This window comes from Strigops habroptila, chromosome Z (genome assembly GCF_004027225.2).
Source record: "Strigops habroptila isolate Jane chromosome Z, bStrHab1.2.pri, whole genome shotgun sequence".
In the NCBI taxonomy this organism is placed as follows: domain Eukaryota; kingdom Metazoa; phylum Chordata; class Aves; order Psittaciformes; family Psittacidae; genus Strigops; species Strigops habroptila.
Window position 1 is genome coordinate 59,181,752 of NC_044302.2, and position 20,682 is coordinate 59,202,433.

Sequence of the window (20,682 nt, forward strand, 5' to 3'; positions counted from 1 at the left end):
ATGAGAAGACTTTGAAAAAGACAGCAGCATCAGTTTTGTTTGAAACAGAGGCCATTTTTATTTTCCTTATGTAGTCCACCTCTTGATATTTAGTTAGATGTGACAGAACCATGGTTTACTTCACCACTTCAAAAGGATGTTTAGGTTAAGTACTTGAGTCACAATACATCATACATTACAAGTATAGGAAAAAGTAAATGCTGTTCAAGAACATTTTAATCACCCAAAATAAAAGCAAAGATATTAAATTATAAACAAGCATTAGAACAGAAACATGTATAACAAATTTAATATAAACAAATCACATGAAGAACATCACCTCTGAAGACTTTATCTGCATTGAACATGAATTTGTCTCTAAAGATACCACTGCTCTTAGTTCAAAATAATGAGAAAGAGTAATACAGGAGTTACAGTGAAGAATGGAAAGCTCTATACAAACCAAGTCAGTCTTTTGCATATACAATACTTCAACAAATATTTATTATCTAAACTGAACTGCCACACAAACCACGTAATTGTGAGACACTGTCAAGGCTTACCAATGCATTTCATCATTGTTTAAAAATATTAAACAACAAAGCTTACCCAGGATTTTAAATAAGAGTTAACATCTGTAAGCTCAAATTGGCAGACTACAACTCAATAGTGCAATAGAGATTTCAGTAAGTCCTTCAAAAGTTGCCTGCTCAGTAGAAAATGCTTTGCAAGAAAGATGCATCTTAAAGCCTATGCACAGTCCTTAAGCTTTATTTCTGAAGCTGCCCAAGTTATGTGTTTCTACACTAGACTTAAATTAATTTTTATTGCTTTTTCATCTTTAAGGCAAAGATAAATTTCCTATGACTCAATTTCCCTCAATTTAGACAACTGTAAAATGAATTTAAGTTCTGTTTTTCCAGATGATCTTCAGATTTATTAAGGCATTAAAAATAACCCTTATAATGTTTTTCTCATATCCAAAAGATGGATTTCTACAATTCAGGTGCAAAATAAGTGGAAGAAAAATCCCCAAACAGCCCCATACATGAAACCAGTATGACAGAGACAAGACACAGAGCAACCTCACACAAAACATTATGTGAATGTGTAATCTTAATACTGATGGACACTTTATAAGATTTAAGCATTCACACAGAAATCTTCAAACTGTTTCTCTTTTCAGCACCGATACAATAGAATCATTTTGGGAAGCACTTGAAAATTGCTGGAAATAGCTTCCATCTGTTAAATGTAATAATGCATCTGCTTTCCATTGAAGACCTTTGAATAAAATGTCCTATTGCTTTAAAAATACAGCTGCAACCATCCCATGAGTTTACTCCACCTCCTGATTAGAAATAATGGCAGGGGCAACAAAACTGTCAAGCCCAAGATTTAAGAGAGTTTGGAGGATGGAACCTCCTACTACTCACCCTCCTTTCCTTTCTTCTACCCCAATCATGAATTGATTTCCTGGTTACAACACGTCATAAAGGAGGCTAGCTGTCACCAGGTGTCCCACTGTGGCAACATGATGAGACACTGTGTAACATGCACCACTCACTTTGCTGTATTGTTAGTCTTTCTTGGTGAAAGTTTTGCAGAACAATGAAAAAACACCACTTTTTTGCCTATTGGCTTTTTTGAAACACTATTTTTTGATTAAGCTGCATAGTTTCATAGCCTGTTTATCTTTGGTGTTCACCATCTTCAACCTTCTTCACCCCATTCACTATACTCTCTTAGCGTAATTGAAAGATTTCCTTCTAATTACTTTCAGAACTGCCAGCCTACTATATTTATTTTCCTCGCTAAGCCCCCTTAATTCCAGATTTTTACGATCTATGCCTTTGCCTCCAACCTTAGCACACTGAAGTCCACCTCTCCTGTACCTCACTAGACCTAGGTATTTAAGCCAGGTTGTCTAAAACTTAGAAAAATTACAAATTCCTCCTCACTCCTTCCAACTCTGCTCTCTTCTTTTTTGTTCTTCCCTGTCCTTACACATTCACCTGACTCCAATGGGATGGCCAGGTACTCAGTCCATGCCCCAGTCTCTCCTAGGAGAGACACTCTTCTGCAAATCACTCTCTTGCTGCCCATGCTATCATCCTGAACACAAGAGTTGGTTTGCTTCCAACTTGCCTAGCTTATCTTTGCAATAAAATGACAGAGCACACCAAAGAAACATACTGGGGGACAGGGAAACTAGGTAGTGAAGAACTACCAACCCCAACAATTATACTTCCTTTCTGCATCAGAGTGCTGCACCCCAAACATGGCATTCACACTTTCCCAAGCAATTTTAGCACTCAGTAGAGCTTATTTATTATCAGAGAGAAAGAGTCAGAACCTGTTCAGGTGTCAACTATGGATGTATGAAATGGGTGGACTCTCAGCATGTTCAAAACCAAATTCCTTACTATAATCTAAATAAAGAAATAACAGTAAACTGTGCATTTATAATTTAAAGCTTCTATACATCTTGCGTTAAAAAAACCCCACAAATCTACTACTTTCAAAGTTATTTACTCTCTTTTTGTTCAGACAGCTGAATAACACTTCTGTTACAATTGTTTTAAGGAACAAATAAAAAAATTTGCACAGCATCTAAATTTAACTTAACAGCTAAGTGGCAGATGGCACATCATGTGGTTACCCATCAATCTGCAGCATTGGCAAAAGGATTAATCTGCAAATCCTGCTGCATAACCAGCATCAATATAGAAAGTATCTACACCCCGGGCACCTGTACTCTCCCCTCCAGCCCATTAGGGAATGGTATTTCAGCAGGAAATTCTTGGACATTTACCTATCCATTTGCTTTTGGGTCCAGGCCAGTCATTTTTATGTACTGCCCAATTAACAGTATAAACCATTTGGAGTTCCAGTATTTGCCAAGATGTTTCACTTCTAGGAATACTATTACATATGAAGTTTCACATCTCTTTCCTAATTCCAAACCAATATTCTTCTGAAGGAGTAAACATAAATTTCCACTGGTTTGCTTTAGGTTTTTAACCTCCTTTCTCTCCCACTCCCAATTATTCCAAATACTGGTATCAATAGTCTCACCATAACTGAACTAAACGGAATAATTCTCCAAAACCATAGCAAATTAAATGCTCTTTAGCTTACTGCAAATGGCTCCAATTTACAGCACCTACATGTTTTTTAAAAGTAACTCCGAAGACAGAAAGGATTGGCGCATTCATATGCTCTCCAATCTCTGTGCACAGTATGGATTCAATAGCTGGAGGAAGGAGAGAGAGAAGAGTGACAAGGTTTTTGTTTGTTTAACTATTTCTACCCAAATCCTTATAACTTTCTAATATAACATATAACTCTCCAAGCCCCCTCCTTCCAGGGAAAAGAGAGCCCATGATCTAGCAACTCAATCTATGCATTTTTATGTTGAAACATAAAAACGTCTCAACATGCTGAATTGAAGATCACTGGTCTTTGTTACTTTGGTATTGGTTTTGTTTAACATGCAAATATTTCATTTTAGGATTCCATGCTACAACAATCGCAGTGTAGTTGTGGAAGTAATGGATGAAAACCATAGCCAAACCCAGCTACTTTGCTCCCTTCATTAAAAACAGTGTCCTCTTCCTTTGGTAGGATTCTGAAGTGCTGTTGTGCAGCACTAGAGAGATAGCAAATTTGGAGCACGACTGCAGAATAATTACAAGGTCTGAGGTTAAGCATGCATTTTATTCACATGAGTGCTCCTTGTGGAACAAGAATGAGGTTTCCAGTTAGACTTCCAGATAGAATTTGAGAAGAGGGAAAAATGTCAGGTCTTTGGACGGCTGATTGGCTAACTCTTTCAGAACCTGAAAATGAGAAATAACAGTAGATCACTAAAATTAAAAGGCTTGCAACAAATTAGTAGAAGAAACAGGTGCATCATGATTTTATTGATCTATTGGCTCTCTTCAACTGTCTGAAAACAGCAGCACCACCACCATCCTTTGGGATTTCATTCATTTGCGTTCCAGATTATTAATGGTGTCCACTTCCTCTCAAAAACCACCTAATTTTCCTTGCACAATTTTTAACATGCTTTCTATCTATAAGTACTTACTTTGACTCATTATGAAAAAGCCAGCAATATGCACTTAGTTAAGAAAAGAGCATTAAAAGCTTCATGTTTCACTGTTATGCTGCTATACAGACAATACCAGGTTTTTTAAGCTTACAGGCAGTTGAATTGATCTTCTGAAGCAGAGAAATGGATAGGTGATTTCTAGATGTCATCCTGTTTTGCTTTATACAAACCAGCTTACTGTTAAAAATGCTTGTTTTTCTAATGGCTTTAAATGTGTATTTTACTCCCTGCAGGTAAAAAATTACTGCGCCTTAAAAAAGATTAGGGAAGATGTAGTGATCCAGATGTAAGGTAATCTGAACGAAAGGATCTCTGGAGACAGCAGCACGCTGCAACTTCCAGAACTTACCTGAATCCCATGATTTGGGATTCAGACTTTCATACTTCCAATATTAACACAACATTTTTAGGGGCTATGTTCCTTGAGTGGCAAGTGGTGCCTCATTTTAACTCTAAGTTGTACTTGGGATGAAAGGTTAATCTTCTGCATTGCTAAAGAAAGCAACCTGCTTATGCACAGCAGGACTGCGCAGTGCAGCATGTGCGCAGGCAGCCGCCCATCTGAAGCAGCAGCTGTCTCACCGTGATCTATTGCAAGCACAGAATGCCTTCTCTACTCTGGATGCACTTCAGCAAGTGCATGTTGTGTCCAGTAACTCTTCTGTAAGCTTTGACCTAACAACACCTTGAATTCTTACAGTCGGTACTGTAAAGCAGTCCAAAGTCCACCGGCCTACTTTAATAAACTTTTTGAAAGCTAAGAAAACTATTACATTGAACAAAAGGTTGGACACTGTTCCGGCAATGCAAATACTTTCATCACTACAAGCAATATGCTCAATGAATATCAACAGTTAGAATAAGCATAAATAAAAATGAGAAAGGAAAAAAAAAAGAACAACAAAAAACCTGGTTGCAAGTCCATATCAGCATTACTAAAAAGAGTTGTTTCCTAAAATTCAGCTTCTGTGCTAAAACAGAGAGCTTTTTTCTAAGCTTGGTTTTGACTAACAGGATGCCAGGAGATTTGTCATTCAAAACAGTTGTGTATTTATAATCGCTACCATTGCATCGGGAAAGTTTCACTTTCTATAGTAATTCAACCAGTCTACAAAAGACTTGCACACATCAATTCCAGCCTTTGGCACTGCAGCTCCTTCTACTCAGATGAAGAGTTAGACATCAGAATAAAGATGAAGTCACAGAGACATCCGCATAACAGTTACTGCAAGCTGCAGTTGAAATCCTATCTTCCCCTGTTACAAGGGCTGAGACCAACATAGTGCACAAACTACAGGAAATATTTAGAAATGACGGTCTTAACTGAAGGTCACTTCTGTAGACGTCTGCACTGAAGAATTGGAGATTGTCATACACAACCTGGCCTTTCCCCCCTTCACCCTCTTGCTTTATATATTATGGATATGCAGTACTACACCGGAGATAAAACAAGTGGGATAACTTGGGGATACTTGATTAAGGGATGAAATGCGTCTCAACACAGATCCAAAATAAAGCAATGATTTTTGAATTCACAAATGACTTTGTAAACACAGCTTTATCTAGAGTATTCTTCCAGAAAGCTAGTATTCCCCAGTTAGAGCTGGCAAACCAGAGGGCAGCATCCCTACAACGAGCACTATCTGAGTCCATCCCTCAGCCATGCTCTGCTCCAGAGGTACAAATGAACAAGTAAGGGATTTGTGCTTCTTCCTCATTGCTAGCACCAGCAGTATACTCCCTAGATTCAGCTCCCTCATTTTGCCTCTGCTCAGGACCTTGCTGCATCCCAGGTGAAGATAAGCAGGGCCCTGGAAAAAAGCAGAACCAGTTTCCCAGTGGCATTTCAGTATTTCCAATAAACCTTCTCTGCATATCACTTCCCCCTCCATCCTTTGAGAGGTATTCTACTGTACCGCTTTGGCTTTCATGAATTCCTCAAAAATAACGTAAGAAATTAACTTCTTAAAAGCATTAACTCTTTATGTAATAGATTTCAGAGGCTTAGGGAGGAGTATTCTTGATGTGCTGGAATGATACAAAGAGCTTTTGATTAATTTAACTCTGCATCGAAGCTCTCTTGGAAAGTTTTAGTCAGATCTTTCTTTATTGCATGATATTCTAATAAAAAAAAAGCGCCTATAAGTGACAGGCTGCCTTATGGCAGATGTATTTGTTCTAGTTACTAGTAATAGTATGTATTTTTGTAATAGTATGTAATAGTTATGTATTTTTGCACTCAGAAATAAATGTCAGACAATCCTGAGGTATTTCACTTCACAAGCTACAGCCTACTTTGATTTTTGATTTTCTAGATACAGACTTTTCAAGTAAAGACTTCAAATATTAAACTGCACTAATTCCAGGAATTTTCTTGTATCTATTGCCTTCTTGACAAAGGTGTATTCACCAAGGAAACAGATAGAAATGACTCAAGCTCCAGTAACGCAAGCAAAGCTGAGTTTTTGCTGCATTCTTTGTGACAAATCCAGTTCACAGGGGCATTTTATTTTGGCCCCAAGAACAGAAATTCCATTTATACATTTCTTTCCTTTTTCTGTCATAAAACACCATTCATTTGCATGAGTTGCATCTACTGGAAACATTACCTGGAGTGAAGTTTCTCTTAGCAGGGACTGCTATTGTTTCTTTCACAGAAGCACGGATCTGTAATAAACCCTGTTACATTGGATGACCACGTGCCTCTCAACAGCTCTCTGCAAGCACACACCCCCCCCCCCCCCGTGCCAGTGAAATGGTAAGCAGCCTGCCTTTCCAACCACCAGCTTTTCAGCTCAATACAAATTGTCTCTGGGAGGCCAGCACAATGTGCTCTCCCCCGGTGTCATGCTTCATTTTGTTCCTTTTCATGTTAAAATGCCAGACAAAGAAAAAGCACTCTGATGGAGGGTTTCTCTCAGCTCTTTACACGGGGAAACATCAATGAGGAACTACAAGAGAGCAAGAGATCAGTGCGGCAGTGCATTTGCCACAACTGACCTTGCAGAATAGTTTGTCGAAGAACAACAAATTTTAATTGTCCTTTTTCATTCTAGGGAAAGAGTTCTTTTAAGAAGGACCTGCTGTACTCTGTAAGAAAGCCTGTGCTGACAGAGGCAGAGTCAGGCAAGCAGCATTTTCTTGTTTCACATCCTGTAAAGGTCTCATGCCCAGCCAGAGAACGTAGCAGCAGCTGCTCCTTAGGAGGTCAGCACTTGAACGCAGTTCCATGAGGCTGGGGGACAGTCCAGTGTTTGCAAGACAGCTCCCTCCTATTCACGGGGTCTCAGTAACCTCCCTCAACACCACAGTTTCTGCTTCTCAGTTGCTCAGTATGCAAACCTCTGCCTTTCAAATCAGAGTCCTGCTCTCCCTCTACCCCACCATGTTCCTGAAACTATTTTGGCTGCTCACACCTGCATTTGCATCTGTAGAGCAAAATTGTGTGTTACAGTCCCTCTTCCCTCACAGGCCAGGTACTTTTCACATTCACCGTGAGAGCCGCTTTGGCATCACAGATTTGTCAGGGCTGAATGTAGACAATGTGCCAGAAGGAAAATGAGCTGTGGATGGGGGGTGGAGGGATGGGGAGGAGAGGGCAAAACAAAACAGGATTGCCAGAAGTGGAAAAGCGCTACATCACCAAATCAGTACAGCTCCCTTCCCATTTCCAAGAGAGACATCAGTGAAATTTTTCTCGCAATTAATGAGTTTGCACAGGTGTTACTCCAAATGTAACCATAAGACTGTCTAGCTGCCAGAAACAACGCTGAAGTGATAGTGTGTTGGTGGTGACAGAGAGAGAGAGCAGAGCTCAGCTGCCACAGTGCATGGTAACCACAGCAGGGTTGGCAATCAAAATTCAACTTGTAGGCTCGACATGGAAATCTGTCAGATGGAATGGGGAATCCCCAAATACCTTCCCATCTGAAACTATACAATCACACCAGAAGAGTCAGACACAGCCGTGTGCCTTAGCTCTTTTATAAAAAACACCTCACAGGCTTAAATTCACTGTCATTCTCAATGCACTCACTAGGCACAACTTAAGGTATTTATTGCTCTTCTTGAAAGCTTTCTTAAAGCATGGTAATAAAAAAACCCCTCACTCCAGCATCAGATAAAATTTATCTCAATCTTTGTCTCAAACATTTGAGTAAACAAACTGAAATCCTGATAGGTGTGTGGGTTCAGGCTTCCAGTCGCTAGTGAACAGGGTAAGTACAGGCATTGCTGCAAGCAGCCTTTGTCAGGCATGCAGATAGAAACTGTCTTCACAGCGAGTACAAACTCCTCCCAACAAAGGTTCTTCAAAAAGCCATGTCATTTTGGAAGACGTAACTCAAGCGGTTGCATGGGAAAAAGAAGTCACCATGCAGCTGTAAACAACCCTGCGCACAACCATCTCACTGTGGTGCTAAAAGAACATGGTTTATCAGAGATGGGAACATGATAGTAACTTGAAACTAGATGACAGAATGGCTTGAAGTGGCACCCCGATGAAAGATAACACGATTTTTGCAGAGTAGGCTGTAGATGGTACTGCTAGTACTACCTGAGCACAAACACAGCTTTCTCATGACCACAAGCACAGGGGGCACTGGAATTACAGTCAGGACAAGGGACACTGCTCTTTTTCAAAGCCGTTATAAAAAACCTACGACCACGTGGAACCAGACTGCCACCAAGAAATAATCATTCTTTTCCTGGCCTTACATGATTTTTCACGCTATGATGCTGAAACTCTTTTCCCCATACGCCACATAATTAGAGGAAGAAATAACTTTCAGTCAACACTACCACAGTAGCACAAAAAAGGCCAACGCTGGAGCTCTAAAAATGAAATCACGGAAGGTAGCAGCTTTTTGCAATTCTAAAGCTCTGCTCCAAAGTTAAAGCCTAAGTAAGCCACACATTAAACAAACATTTTAAGTAAATCAAGTCAGCACATAAAACTAGTTTAAAAGCAGTGCTATGAAGAAGAATGGGGGACTTGTCTATGTAATTTGTTATCAATTTATAATTTTCTGCACTCAGTCTTCCACAGTATGGAAAAGAAGTATTTTTTCCATAATTCAGTTTAACTGATTTTCATGTTAACATCATATACTTCGCACTCATTTGTTGGGCTGGATTGCTAACAGAGTGGCAATTCTGCAGTACATAGTGCTGCAGAAAGGGTCTCTAACATGTTCCTCCTCTAGTCTAGAAGTGAGTCTGTTTCAAAAATGTGTACACACGGTACCCACCCTCCTGCATGCCCAACTACTTGCCCCTGTTGTCACGCTTCTTCCCCAACTCATCTCACAAAATCAAGATCTTCTTCTAGCATTAATGCTCAGTGTTCCACTTTAAAAGATAATTAAAAAAAACAAGTGTTCATACAAGTCATGGAAGAAAGTGCTACTGCATGTCCTAGGACAAAATGGCAATTAGCTGAAATTCTTGAAACGACCTAACAGTGCCCAGTACCCTGCAACTAGACTTGGAAAGACAGTATTGTAAAAGAGGTGGGAAAGGCCTTAGGAAAGCAGGCAGACTAGAAGATGAATGTATCAAGCGATTGTTTTAACTTCTTTTATACCTCCTTTATGCTACTTTCTTGAACAAGAAAGGCTGTTGTGTGGGAGGTTTTGCTATCACAAATTAAAACTGATGGAGTAGAAAACAAGAACCTCTCACATAAGTCTTCTGCTTCACCAGCCATATCCCAATCATTAACATTAGACAGAGAAGTCAGAGGAAACAAATAAATTTTGGAGGTGGCATATAAGCAGCATTTTTTATTTTTTTTCTCAGCATCTAGTAGTTATGCAGCGTAATTTTCTGAAATTTCAGTTCCTTTAAGATGCTCCACCAAAGACAAAGTTGAGGTTATTTGCAATATGATGTGACTAAGGAGAGATTTACTAGGACTTACACGGGGTTTAGTCAAAAGCTCCAGTATCTTTCCACAGTGCTCAGTTTCTTCCAACTACAGAAAACCAGTTACTGTCAGGTTAAGAAACAAAACTGAAATAAATTATAGCTAGTTCCCTACATTTGGGATACTATTCTGGAAAACTCCAATTTGTTTTTTATATAGGGCAGTTACAGAGATGGATTACCAAAGATGAAATATAAGCTGTTTTGAATTAATACAGGCAGAAAAAAGCAGAAAAGGTCAGAAAATTTTCCTTGTAGAGGATTTCCTCCCTGAATGATGAAGTTGAAAGGAAAGAATCGAAAATTTCCAGCAGTAGCACCAAACCATCTATATTAAGTGCAAAGTTAACACAAAAACAAACAAAAGGCTTTCTTGCAATGGTTGTGGAGGCCACTGCAAGTGGGAAATATGGTCAAAACCCACAGTTGGCTCTGTAATAGAAATGCATGATATAATAAAGATACTCCTTTACTATGTAGTTTTCTTATCCCAGAAAAGTATTGGTGTACAGTTTGGACTCTCGAGAATTTCAGCAGGAAACTCTGTATGGACAACAGTGAGGCTGTATGCACAATTAGCTTTGATGTCTCCAAGGGAAAAAGCGATCAATTTTACCATTCATTATGAGCAGATGAAAAGGCCACATTTATAGCCCTTTCTCCTGAACAGTTCTTCATTCAGGTTCAGCATAACCTCCTCTAACCTAAAATGCAAAAGACTGCATATCCTAATGTCATGGTTTAAGCCCAGTCAGTAACTCAGAACCATGCAGCTGTTTGCTCACTCCCTCCCTTCCTCCCCCCAGCTCGTGGTGGGATGGAGAAGAGAACTGAAAGAATGTAAATCCCACGGGTTGAGATAAGAACAGTCCAGAAACTAAAGTATAATACAAAACTACTACTACTACCACTAATAATAATAATGATAAGGTAAATAACAAGGGGAGAGAATATAAAATTAAAAAGAGAAAGGAAAAAAACCCAATTAAGACAAGTGACGCACAATACAATTGCTCACCACCTGCCGACTGATACCCAGTCCAACCCGAGCAGTGACCTGGGCCTTCCGGCTGACTCCCCTCAGTTTATATACTGGGCATGATGTGTTGTGGTATGGAATACTCCTTTGGCCAGTTTGGGTCAGGTGTCCTGTCTCTGCTTCCTCCTGGCTTCTTGTGCCCCTCCTCACCAGTAGAGCATGAGACTGAAAAGTCCTTGATTGAGGTAAGCATTACTTAGCAACAACTAAAACATTGGTGTGTTACCATTGTTCTGAGACTATAAAGCTGAAACACAACACCAAACCAGCTACAAAGAAGGAGAAAAATAACTGTTATAGCTGAACCCAGGACACCTAAGCACCTAAAAAAAGAGCTTAAAGGCAAAGCAGCTACTGCAAATGGCAAGGAGGAGGCAGTAAATTAGACCTTTAGAGGCCTCTCAAATGCACTTGGAGGTAAAAAACCTTCAGACATTTATACTAAATCTTTTCTCAACATCTTCCCACCCTATGTAAAAAACACAGTTAAAGTTTTCAGAATAAAAATTCTAAATGACTACAGAGAAATTAAAACTTTCCACCAGTTAAATATGCATAAGCCAGATAAATATTAATAATTAGCAATGTTAATTAAGATGGATGCCAAGAATTCACTGTGAGATGTGTTCTGATACTAGTGATCCCAACTTTACTGTTTTTAAGCTGAAGTAACAGTACTTTTGGTTAAAACAGCTATGACTGCATTATCCCTCTAGCCCCCTAATCAACCAATGTGAATTCATCATGTACCAAGGTGAGCTCGTTACCACACAAGACAACCTTCTGAAGCAAATGATACCGTCAGGATGATGGGCAAAGATAAGCTAAGAGCACATCACAAACAAAGGAGAGACCCCCAGACTAAAAATGAAGATGTTTCCACACTTTCTTGACTATGAACATCCTGAAAAATCCCAATTTCTGGGTGTTTATTAACTGATTAAGAACAGTGCGGTGCATTTTGACAACCAGAGATACAGGAACAAATGCAAAAGGCAGCAGGAAGAGAGTATCATGTTGAGATTAAATAGCTGGCAAGTGCAAAGGACAAAAAGCAAATGTAAACAAAGATAATACCCAAGACAAACCAGAATGCAGTGATGTGTTGTTTCTGATGGCATATAGAAACAACTGAACCTTGATACAAAGAAGAAGAAAGAGAAGGGAGAAGAAAGGGTTGAAAACAATTTATTTAAAAAAAACTACACATATAAACAAGCTGTCAAAGTACTTGACAACCTGGTCTGAGCTTACAAAGATTAACCAGCCCTTCCCGGTGCAACCTTGAGACAATGGGGAAGCTACTGAAAAGGTAAGGTAAGCAGCAGGACGCCAGTCAGCACTCAAGACTTGTAGGTCTGCTTCACTTTTGTTAGAGTAAGTGCCTAGTTCCACACTGTTCAAGGACACATGCATTACGCATACCTGTTGTAGAACTAGGGTAAACCTGCTCTCACTCCAGCACAAGGCTACATGGTGTATCTGGTAAATGCCCATTATCTACTACCTCCCTGCAGGTATCTGCCATCCAAACACAAGCATGTACATTTTATAACCACCAACAGAGTGATATTAGTCATATCCATCATTCCCTTCCCTAAAGGATGGATGGATGGATTAAATTCTCAGTTCAAGAAGCATCACATTACATTACCTTGCTTTTTCCAGTGTTTCAGGTCTAACTGTGGCTGAGAAACTGTTTCTGTAAGATACCTCTTCTTCTCTCTGTCAGCAGAGTTAGTCATTCTTGAGAACATATGAAAAACCACCAGCACATAAACACTATTAAAGATAACATTACTTACTTAGTAGATGTAAGAAAGCTGTGTTCAAATGAGACAGCTTAAAAGGCTTTTAAAAATTCATACTTCCCCAAAATGAGCAAGAGAATTGGGTGAGGGAACAGAGCTTTATCATTAAGCCATTTTATGCAGCTAACTAAACACATGACCTCTCAAAATATCCAACTACAATACAATTTTATGAGGTAAAAATGGAAGAAAAAACAAGCACAGAAACCCAACTACCATACATCCTGTATGTCCCCACAAACAAGCACACAAAGCTTTTTTCCTCTTCCCCTCCACCCTTGTTTTTAAGAAAAGAGCGAGTAAGCTCCTTTACAAACATACTCAAGTGCCTTTACCTCTTGATACCCCCAAGAGACCTACTACAGGAGGGCTTAAAGTCATGCTCAAGGACCTTTGGTCTTCAATCTCTACAGTGTAAATTACAGACCAACAGAACTGCATAAAAAGAACAATATTAATTTGAAAAGACCCCCTTGACAACACATTGCATGTGAGATTTGAAAGGGCTGTCACCTTTACATTTCTTTTAAAAGAAGTTAAAAAAAAAAAAAAAAGACAGAAAAATGGGATAACTACTGCTGGAAGACAGGGGAAAATGAGTCACTTGCATTCTTATTTTCAACTGAAAGTAACAGTCAGAAGAACCCTCCCAACTCAGCCTGATTTTTCTCCTCAAAACACGGCCATGATGACAGCATGAAAGATACTACAAAGTGCTACAATAGATGAGCTTTGAATTCAGCAGGAGTTGCACAGTGACAGAGGAGTCTCTCACAGAGGCTTGCAGCAAAAGACAAAACTTAATAGCTCACATTTATTTAACTAATGAATCCAACAGCATCTAGCAAACCCTGATACTTTACCTTGCACCATATTTTGCACACCATTAACTTCAATAATCCTTAAAAACTTCACATTTGACACTGATAGTTTTATTCACAAGTGGATTTTCCTGTCACTACACTACTCCATAGGCTAGAAAAACTCCTGCATCCTCACTGAATTTGGGACTTGTTTTAGTACTGATAGGCACATACAAAGAACTCAGAAATAATTTCCATATGCTTCACAAAGGAGCCAGAGAAAACATATCTTCGCTTGACTCTCATTTACATTACCATTATGCACAGCTTAAACCAGAAGCGTGTCAAGAGAGCTTTCACAGTGTAGCCCCACATTCATCACTGCAATGAACAACAGAAGGAAATGCAGGTTTCCACAGATGGAGGATTCGGTCTGCGGCAACCTACAGCTTCAGGGTTTTTTACAGATAGCCCTGATGAGCTAGACAGGAAGTACCACCAGTATTGAAAAGAAAGATGAAGGTTTGCAGTGAGGTGCAGGTAAGGAAGACGCTACAGGTTCCCTGGATGTGAGCAAGCTGAGAAGAGCCTGTCATGCTCTCTCTCTCTTTCCACCATGTTTGCTGGCTGCTGTGCTTTGAAGGTTTTCAGAACAACGAGCTATCATTTGCACATCCTGCTTTGTCTTCTGGTCTTTTATTATTTATCTGTTTCCAAATCACCAGAGCATTTCAAATTTACACTATGCCTGCACATAAGCCTTCTAAGAAACACATAGAATGGTTTGGGTTGGAAGGCACCTTAAACATCATCTAGTTCCAACCCCCTGCCATGGCCAGGAACACCTCCCACTAGAGTATTTTTCATCTAGGGAAAGTACAGAGTCAAGATTCAATCAGACACAGCATAGAGAGTTTCTGTCTCTTTCTTAAGTGCCACACAGCATGAGGATAGTGATTTTTCAAGAAGAAAAGGTGGCACTGACAATGGTGTTTCAATGAAAGAAAACGAAAGGAGAGATCTTGCAGCTGCTAAATCCTCCAGAGACAGTGCCAGAACACAGCCCTGCCTCCCATCAATGTGGTCTTCTTTCAAAGGAGCACATGACTTTAAAGAAGTTATGACCACAGTGTTAGCAGACAATATATGGGATTTCTCCATCATCATACTCTGCTAAGCAATTAGGTCAAACTGTGCTCCTGAAAATTAGTTTAGCGCAGCTGAAGATCAAGGAATAAAAGCATGTGGGAGAGGAGATGAGGCAGAAAACGAATAGAAAGATTTATTTTCACTCTCAAGCACATGCAAAGCCCTTGCCAGAAGGAGAAGTTGCTCTGTTGCTAGAACTTTATAGTGTGTGAAAGGAACAGTCTTGGCACTGAAGAACTGGCATCTGTGTACAAATAGAAAAAAAGTGTTGTTCCAAGTTACAAGCTGTACACAGAAACAAAAAGGAACTCCTTTACATCAATGTGCTCACCAGTACCGTCTTGTTCATTTTAAATTACACTTTTGTCAATGGATTGATGTGGCTTAACAGTCAGGTAAAAAAGCAGACTTTGGTTGCTGTTCACCAGAACAGAGAGGTATTATATGCTTTTACGGAGTTCTGTAATTCTGGTGGGTTTTTTTTTTTAAAAAGATTCTCTTGCAGGAGCAGGAATTCTGATGTCAGATTTTTTAATTTTTTTTTTCTATTCACATTTGGGTTTTGGAATGCAAATTTGAATGAATAAAGTACTCTGGGTCTATGTTGGCAGCAGATGTTCAGAAGAGAAGGCACACTGAAAAAGCTAGAAGCATTACTGAAGGTTTGATGATCCTGTCCTCCTGGAAACCCATAAATTACTGCAGATACAAAACAAAGACATACTAACAACATTACAGACTGCTGTAAGAAGTTCACTAAATTATTTAAGTCTGAAAGTAGCTAAACAAAGATGAAATTCTCTTTTGTGCTTTTTATAGTGCTCTGAACAGTTAGAATAGGTGGGTGAGAGGAAAACATCAGTCAAGCACAGACAAAACCTTCCCTGCTTCCTGTATGTATATAAACAATTCAGCTCTGCCTTCAGTTTCATATTCTCTATCCAGCATTCACTTGTACAGTCTGGGTAACACCAGACATGCGTGCTTGTCACTGTGCCAGCAGACAAGACAAGAAATGCAAGTTATCAACATCACTGAAACTTCATACAAAAGGCTGAGCAATGGCCAGACACTGTTGTTTTTTTTTTCCTCTCTGATCCAGTTTTGCCTAGGCAGGAACAGCAATTACAATATAATGGAGGAGGAAAGCAGGGGAGGGAGAGAAATCCAGTTGCTGGCTATTCCTTTGCACACAAAAGTGTAATACCCAAATACTGTGACTTACTATCTTTAGGAGCAGTAAAAGTTCTCACTGCTCAAGAGATAAAAATTTTTTCATGGTGATACCATAAAAGTCGGCAAATAAAACTCCCCAAGACTTGTGTTGAAATCCTAGAAAGCAGGCACTCTTTATTGTAGTGCTGGAGACATGAGGGATCCCTCCACCAAACGTGTCTGCCTGGTGTTCTCAAAAGCAAATATTATGTGACAGTAATACATACATATTCATTACATTTCCCAGAAAAGTCTTGCAAAGGAGTGAAATCTGGTCTGTTTTTCTACCAATGGATTACTTCATTTGTGGACTCACAAGTATGACCTCACTAAAGAGGTGCTGTTTGTTTAAAAACTATTATATCGGGAACTAAAGCTCCTTTCCAGTTGGATGGCAAAATTTTTCTAGCTTTGTTACCACACAACCAGTATCATCCAGTTCCTTCAGGGACTGGCCGTTCTGTGGTCATTTCTCGTGTATCTACTGCGTAATTACAATTAGTATGATTTCCCACAAATATAGTGTGGTTGAGGCAATCAACGTTTCCGATACCTCTAGGTGGGCTACATCGCTGAAAACATTTCAGTGGTTCTCTTGTGTTTAAGATAGCAATGACCCGTTCATTTTCTTTTAATTTCTTTTTATACTCAATTGTAGTACTCACCCAAAGGTGGTAGCAAGATTTGTTAGCCTCGATAAAATTCCAAATATAGGGAGACCCTTATTTGCATGTTCAGGAAAATTACTAGAATCATAGAATCATAGAATAGTAAGGGTTGGAAAGGACCTTAAGATCATCTAGTTCCAACCCCCCTGCCATGGGCAGGGACACCTCGCACTAAACCATGTGGCCCAAGGCTCTGTCCAACCTGGCCTTGAACATGGCCAGGGATGGAGCACCCACAACCTCCCTGGGCAACCCATTCCAGTGCTTCACCACCCTCACTGTAAAGAACTTCCTCCTTATATCTAATCTAAACTTCCCCTGTTTAAGTTTGAACCCATTACCCCTTGTCCTACTACTACAGTCCCTAAGGAAGAGTCCCTCCCCAGCATCTTTATAGACCCCCTTCAGATACTGGAAGGCTGCTATGAGGTCTCCACGCAGCCTTCTCTTCTCCAGGCTGAACAGCCCCAGCTCTCTCAGCCTGTCTTCATATGGGAGGTGCTCCAGCCCTCTTATCATCCTCGTGGCCCTCCTCTGGACTCGCTCCAACAGCTCCATGTCCTTTTTATGTTGAGGACACCAGAACTGTACGCAGTACTCCAAGTGAGGTCTCACTAGAGCAGAGTAGAGGGGCAGGATCACCTCCTTCGACCTGCTGGTCACGCTTCTTTTGATGCAGCCCAGGATACGGTTGGCTTTCTGGGCTGCGAGTGCACACTGCCGGCTCATGTTAAGCTTCTCATCAACCAACACCCCCAAGTCCTTTTCTGCAGGGCTGCTCTGAATCTCTTGTCCGCCCAACCCGTAGCAGTGCCTGGGATTGCCCCAACCAGGTGTAGGACCTTACACTTGGCTTGGTTAAACTTCATGAGGTTGGCATCGGCCCACCTCACAAGCATGTCAAGGTACCTCTGGATGGCATCCCTTCCCTCCAGCCGAACCACACAGCTTGGTGTCGTCGGCAAACTTGCTGAGGGCGCACTCAATCCCACTGTCCATGTCGCCGACAAAGATGTTGAACAGGACCGGTTCCAACACCAATCCCTGAGGGACACCACTCGTTACAGGTTTCTAACTGGACACCGAGCCATTTACCACAACTCTTTGCATGCGGCCATCAAGCCAGTTCTTTATCCACCGAGTGGTCCATCTATCAAATTGATGTCTCTCCAATTTAGAGACAAGGATGTCGTGCGGGACAGTGTCGAACGCTTTGCACAAGTCCAGGTAGATGACGTCAACTGCTCTGCCGCTGTCCATCAGTTCCGTGGCTCCATCATAGAAGGCCACCAAATTGGTCAGGCAGGATTTCCCCTTAGTGAAGCCATGTTGGCTGTCACCAGCCACCTCATTGTTTTTCATGTGCCTTAGCATCTTTCCAGGAGAAACTGCTCCAAGATTTTGCCAGGCACAGAGGTGAGGCTGACTGGTCTGTAGTTCCTCGGGTCTTCCACCTTCCCCTTCTCGAAAATGGGGGTTATATTACCCTTCTTCCAGTCATGAGGAGCTTCACCTGACTGCCACGATTTTTCAAATATGATGGACAGTACACACCCAACAGTCAGATTTGTCTGCTGTCTTCATTGTTTCCTGAGTCAGGATGAAATGTACATTTTGATTCCATGGATCTTCTTGATTTCTCAGAGGTTGACCTAAATTTGTTACATCTAGCAGCAGTGATAAACTTAAGATTAAACAATACATGGTATCAGGAGTCAAAATGAAAATTTTCAGATCTAACTGTAGGTCATTCAGTTTTCCTTATTTTCAATCTAAATGGTGAAATTTGTTCTCTTATCCACTGAGAAGAAGTGTTCTTGATGCTGGAGTACTGAATCCAAGGTCCTTCTCCTTCAAGATTTACAGCAGTGAAAGTTGTTAGTAGTACCTGAAAAGGACCTTTCCACTTCTCTGTTAACGGTTCTGATGTCCAGGATTTAATGTAAACTCAATCTCTTGGTTGAAAAGGATGGGCTGGCACATCCAAGTCCAAGGATTTATTTATCAATACTAGTCTCGAAAGTTCCTGCAAAGTTTTTCCAGTACCGATCCTGGGTTAAGATCTATTTTTACTGATTCTGCTGCTTAGATTGCCTTGGAACTTCTCTGCCCGAAACTGTTGGAATCACAGCTGACCACCACCTTTTCACATTTTTACTCTTTTCTTTATCTTTCTCTAATGCCAACACTAAGGAATCTGAGGAAGCTAAATTAATTCCACACTTCTTTTGCCACTCTGGGTGATTTAGTAAAGTGAGTAACATGTCTGCGTATATGATCTCATCCCACTTTCCCTCTCATTTAAAAAACCAGCATTAATTGTAACAAGTTATTGTAGACCAATGTTCCACTAAAACGCCATTTCTCTCCATCATCTAATTTATATAGAGGCCGCCATTGATTACAATATTCGATTAAATTTTCCAGAGTCACAACCCCTCCTGAGGGACCAACAATTTGTCTCTGATGAGTTAAAATACATCCTAATGGTGACTTCTTTACAATACCACCTGAATTCAAATTTTTGTTACCCATACCAACTTCAACAAATAATTCAAATAGCCAAAATTAACAAAACCATTTACCAAAACAATAACAAAAACAATACCTTGGGAACTCAAACCCCACACAATACTAGAAGGACTTGAACCTCCCTTCTTCTGGGGACTCTAATCCCTGATTACCAAATCAAGTGGGACTCTAACCCACGCGTTTACACAAAACCTAAAATACCCAACCATTGTGTAGGACTGATCCTCACATCTTACGTAGATGGGGTTGCCTAAAAGAGTGCCTTTTGTACTTACCAGGGGTCTTACTTCAAGCTCTCAGGTCTGGGGATCAGGGTTCTCCCTGAGAAAATCCTCAGTGCCAGCTGGAGGTTCCACGATCCCAGGATCCATTGAGGTCTAGAAGGGTCCTATCTAGGTCGCCAAAATGATACCATAAAACTCAGCAAATAAAACTCTCCAAGACTTGTGTTGAAATCTTAGATAGCAGGCATTCTTCCCTGCAGTGCTGGAGACACGGGGGATCCCTCCACCAAACGCGTCTGCCTGGCGTTCTCAAAAGCAAGTATTATATGACAGCAATACATGCATATTCATCACATTTCCTGTGAAAGTCATGCATATTTAAATCATGCCTTGGAACTCGTGAATATCTGCCACGCATGCTCATAAAGCTCTGGAGGTCTTTTTATTTGAGTCGGAGGGCGGTTTTTTACGACCACCAGTGACCCGCCCTCGTATTTTTCTAGGTATTTTTCTTTATTCACCCCAAGTAGAACTTTCTTATTTGGTCATATTTGCTGTATCTTGCTCATGCAGACATAAACTAGGAACAATGTTCCATGTCATTCCTCTTTCACCAATGTTTACCTGAGTTTGCTTGACAGGGCCAAGATTCTTTGTTCTATCTTGCTTACACAGGCAAATATTCTACTCCTAGTTAAACATTCCCTGTTATCTAAACTGCTCAGCACAGGATGTATAAAAGACAGCTCAATTCATTATCTGCCAGGCTTAGCCTAGTCCATAAATATTAACCCTTTATGGTTTGAGCAAGTTGAGTATCAATGGTTCCTTCCTGAGAATTCATTTTACCATACAACTACTGTTCACTTTTAAATTTAATAATCTAATACGGTTCAACATGAGATGGCCTAAGTGCACAAGTATTATATACACAGTCTGAAAACTTCAAAGCTAGTTTTTAAACATTCTTCTACATATGTTCAATCCCTTTCTTTTTTATTATTATTTTTAATGAGACTAAGTCATACTGCAAATCTCCAAGAGCTCTTAACTTCCTAGTATACAGACGACAGCAGTGCTAAACTACACTTTCACATTCTTACTGCCTCTCTGACTTGTACTCTACAGTTCAAAAAACACAAGTATAGTCATATTGACTCAATCTTGGTATTGTGTGGTTCTCTCTCAATGAAAATTTCCAAGTCACTGATCTGTGATGT

The 20,682-nt window shown here is 40.2% G+C and overlaps 1 protein-coding gene and 1 long non-coding RNA gene across 6 annotated transcripts in view; both read right to left on the reverse strand.

The window, feature by feature from the left end:
• DAPK1 (death associated protein kinase 1) overlaps positions 1 to 20,682 on the reverse strand; it is a 92,372-nt gene that overhangs the window by 57,772 nt on the left and 13,918 nt on the right. The gene's annotated exons all lie outside the window — the stretch shown is intronic.
• LOC115601334 lies at positions 1,971 to 20,392 on the reverse strand. Its single transcript, XR_003989308.1, has 2 exons — positions 19,514 to 20,392; positions 1,971 to 3,821 (listed from the first exon to the last, which is right to left on the reverse strand). It is a non-coding gene; the product is annotated as an uncharacterized LOC115601334 (long non-coding RNA).